Raw genomic sequence first — 4,178 nt, forward strand, 5'->3', positions numbered from 1 at the left:
GTGCTCCTAATGGCCGCTGGAACAGGCTTGGTGGGTTTTCTGAGTTGCCAAATGAAAGGGCAGATGATTCAAGTACACCATGCTCTGATGAGAGGGCCGTGAACAGCTTCCTCCACTTACAGATTAACATCATTTCATGCTCTGTTTTCAAACAAGGAATGCCTGTTCTAAAAGTAGATCCCACAGATACTGCTAATGCACTAAGTTCCAGTTGTCCTTGCTTGAAATAGTCCATCAGGTTTTCTTTCCTTTCAAGAAATGAATCTTTATTGCTCTCATGTATTTTGGCAGATTTCCTTCGTTTTGGGGGTTGTGGTTTGAAATTTGCTTAAGACTCCCTGCTTCTTAATAAGAAATAGAATTGAATGTCACAGCCGCATTACCCATTATGTTTGTTATAGAAACTGTCCAGGTGAAGTAAATGGAAAGAGAAATGTGAAACTCAGGTGGGAATAGAGCGCTTGGTGATAGCGTGTACTTTTCCTTCTCTACGGATTCATTCACCCTGTGAAAACGGCCCACATTATGCTACTCCTCTTCTAGAACAGAAGTAAAATTAAAGTCATAATTTGTGCTTCAGATGATTATAAACTACAAGCCTGTCAAAATTCCTATTAAATACACAGGAATGCAATGCACCTTCCCCACTGAAAAACTGGAAAATTGAACAAAAGGTTTATTTAATAATTATCACAGTATAATTTACTGCTGAAAGTATACAATGATTCAAATTTTGAGAGAAAAAAGATCATTTGTCTTAAAAAAAAACAAACAGTATATACTTCAAGATTTATTATTAAAGACACTATGCAAGATATAAGCTTATGGGCCTACCTTACAGCACTATTTTCCCCCCATTGAATCCCACAAGTGAGCAGGTGGCTTAGATCTGAGCTGGGACCAGTTCATGTGTAAACACGCTAAATATGGGTCTTCTCTTTTCCAAGAAGGTCATGTCCTAAAACTTCTTTCCATCAGAGGAAGCTAATATTTCATTGACAGAATAAGTTAACGGGTTGTCTTAAACAGGACACATGTGTTACTTGATCTATTTATTGTCACCAGATGGAAATATCCCTCTCCATTTCTTACACTTAATCTGTCTTCTTATTTTAAATAAACTCATAATTTTGTCCTAACTGCTTAAAATTGACCATATTTGGACAGTCCTACATCTGAAAAATGATTATTGTTAAACTATGATTATAGTGAAACCCAGGAGTTTTTCTTCAACAAAACAAAACAAGGCCATACACATAAGATCTTGCTGTCTGGGAGTCCATCCAAAAGCATTTAGCAATTTGGCTATACCCGCCTTTCACACCCATCCTCAGATTCTAGGATCTGGGTGCCATGATGTACTCAGAGCATCCTAGCATTCATTAAGCAGTTTACAATTTGGTCCATTCTATTTTCCTTGCACCTAAAATCTGCATTTCCTTACTCAGGCTGTTTGATGCTCACAGAAGAGAAAGGGAGAAAATTGTATACATAAATATGATTTTATTTTGCAAAAAGACAGATTATAATTTCCAATAAAATATTTTATAGTTTTGACATTCTAACTAATGTCATATTTTTGTTAATGGTTGCCACCATGAGACATCATAAATAAATAGGAGACTATTTTCTGTTTTACCTTGTAGATGCTTTTTTGTTTTCAAAAATTCTTTATGAAATGTTATCATGAAATCATAGTACTGACATAAAGTTATTCAAACAGAAGGAAATCATGTGTAGCCTTTTGTTAGAAAACTTTCATAGATTCAGATTTTCTGTAACTAACTTGGTAGTAAGTTTGAATGCTAAAACCAAAACAATGGATTAGTTAGCACTCTTTAGTTGCAGTAAGATATATTATGCTAAAATGGGGAATACATGGAGTCCAATCTTTAGGAATGGATTGGATAGAAGTTCAGTGCCACCAGCTAGCACTCCCCCTCCCGTCTCTCTCTCTCTCTCTCTCTCTCTCTCTCTCTCTCTCTCTCTCTCTCTCTCTCTCTCTTCCCTACCTCTAATCTCTCTGCATCCATTTGTTTCTTCCTATGCTGGAGATTATCTTTGATCTTTTTCTCTTTTCCTACTTGCAGGAATGGCACTTTTTCTGGGTACCAATGTCAAATTCCACAAAGAAACTCCAGCTCTGCCTGGGTTAAGAGTTGACCCCTTTCAAACAGCCCTGCCCCAGGGTCTTGAGGCAGAAATCCACTGCTGAGGCAAAATGTTACAGAGAATGAGAGATGGGCAGCTCCTATCAAACAATCATAACAGCGATAGTAATAAATAAGTACTTACCATCCGCCAGAACCTGTGCCTAAGTATTTTCCTTGCTTTGTTTCATGTAAGTAGCTGTTAGTGAAGCACTGCGCATTTCACAAGTGTTTCTTTTTAAAGCTGTTTTGCTGTGTTTGTTTGTTTGTTTGCTTTTTTTCTGAAAAAAGCTTTATTATTTCCATTTGGTCCAAGGCATGGGAGAGGGCTCCAAGGTGGTTAAAAGGATGCGTAGTGGTTTCAGGGAGATGCTCAGGCAAGAGCCAGGCACCAGGGGGAGGCAGAGGGGCCCCTTCAAGTTCTATGACAGCAGTTCTCAACCTGTGGGTCGCGACCCCTTTGGTGGTCGAACGACCCTTTCACAGGGGTCGCCTAAGACCATCCTGCATATCAGGTTTTTACATTACGATTCATAACAGTAGCAACATTACAGTGATGAAGTAGCAACGAAAATAATGTTATGGTTGGGCCCTGGCCGGTTTGGTTGGGTGGATGGAGTGTCAGCCTGCGGACTCGGGGGTTCCAGGTTCGATTCCGGTCAGGGGCATGTGCCTTGGTTGCGGGCACATCCCCAGTGGGGTGTGTGCAGAAGACAGCTGATCCATGGTACTCTCTCATCGATGTCTCTGGCTCTCTGACCCCCTCCATTCCTCTCTGTGAAAAGATCAATAAAATATATTTTTAAAAAATAATAATGTTATGGTTGGGTCACAACATGAGGAACTGTATTTAAGGGCCAGAAGGTTGAGAACCACTGTATGGGCTCTTGAGGGTGAGCCTTTCAAAGAGACACTCACTCATCCCAGCCTGGGGGCCGGCAGCCTGTGGAGGTGAATCAGGTGTTGCCTTGACGAGTTTCACCTCCTCACCCCGGAAGTGGTTCTCCCGGAAGTCACGGGGCTGAGGGTCTGCGAGGGTAGAACCCAGGGCAGGGAGCTCCACGAGGGCCTGGGCCAGGTTCCTCTCCAAGGCCCTGGTGGCTTCCCTGGTGTCCTGAATTTTGCCCCTCTCCTCTGGAAGAGAATGTGGCCTCTGCGCTGGTTTTGCATCCTTAAGAGACGCTCTGAGCCCTGGGGGTTCTCCACTAACAAGTGGAATGGCTCACGCGCCCCGGGGCCTCATTGTCCCAGTGGAACAGAAGCCCAGCAGAGGTAGGTGAAGTGGGAGGCCCGCAGGTGCAGGTCGGCCAGGAGGGGACGCCTGGTGGAATGGAGCTGACGAATGTGGGAGCTCCTGGCTGTTTGACAAGAAGGAATTAAGGGAGAAGAAAATGGTGCTGGCTGGTCTCGGAGGCTGAGGACGGCTGAGGTGGTTTGGAAAGAGGTGACTGGAAAAGAGGTTGGAGGTGGTCGGAGGCTGGAAGAAGGGGCGTCCCTGGGTCTATTCCGTCCAGACACTGTCCCAGCAAGAGAGATGCGGGGGAAAGGGGAGAGGGAGGGAGGACCCTGCCTAGCAAGTGTTGTGCATGCATTCTATTGTTAATCCGAACGATCACCTTTTCAAGTAAGTGCAATGATTTTATATTGAATGAATATGCTCTAAGTTAAGTGAGTTTTTATGTGGCAGAGCCAGAATGAGAACACCTGTCTTATTCCTGGTCCAGGGCTTTTCCACCTAAAAGCTGCCTCCTTTCTGCAGGGTGCCAGTCATGTGAACTTTTGTGAAATGTGGTAGTTGATCAGACTCAAGACACGAACAGCCCCGTGTTTGGTATCTAATTCTAGTACCAAGGAACCCTCACAATCATAACCTTTTTCTCTTAGCCTTTTTTTTTTTTAAAACTAATCCTTCTCTCTGGTTTTCCCATAGCAAATATCACTGATGAATACATTTAGCTGCAGGTAATAAATTAACTATGATTAAATGAGGAGTTTATCAAGAACTCATCAGGCAGCCCTCCTCCTGCT

General features: G+C 42.9%; 1 protein-coding gene across 1 annotated transcript in view; it reads left to right on the forward strand.

Annotated features, from left to right (window-relative positions):
* Window positions 1-4,178, forward strand: part of PCDH7 (protocadherin 7) — a 440,609-nt gene that overhangs the window by 51,918 nt on the left and 384,513 nt on the right. The window lies entirely within an intron of this gene.

Source organism: Myotis davidii, unplaced genomic scaffold (genome assembly GCF_000327345.1).
Source record: "Myotis davidii unplaced genomic scaffold, ASM32734v1 scaffold36, whole genome shotgun sequence".
In the NCBI taxonomy this organism is placed as follows: Eukaryota; Metazoa; Chordata; class Mammalia; order Chiroptera; family Vespertilionidae; genus Myotis; species Myotis davidii.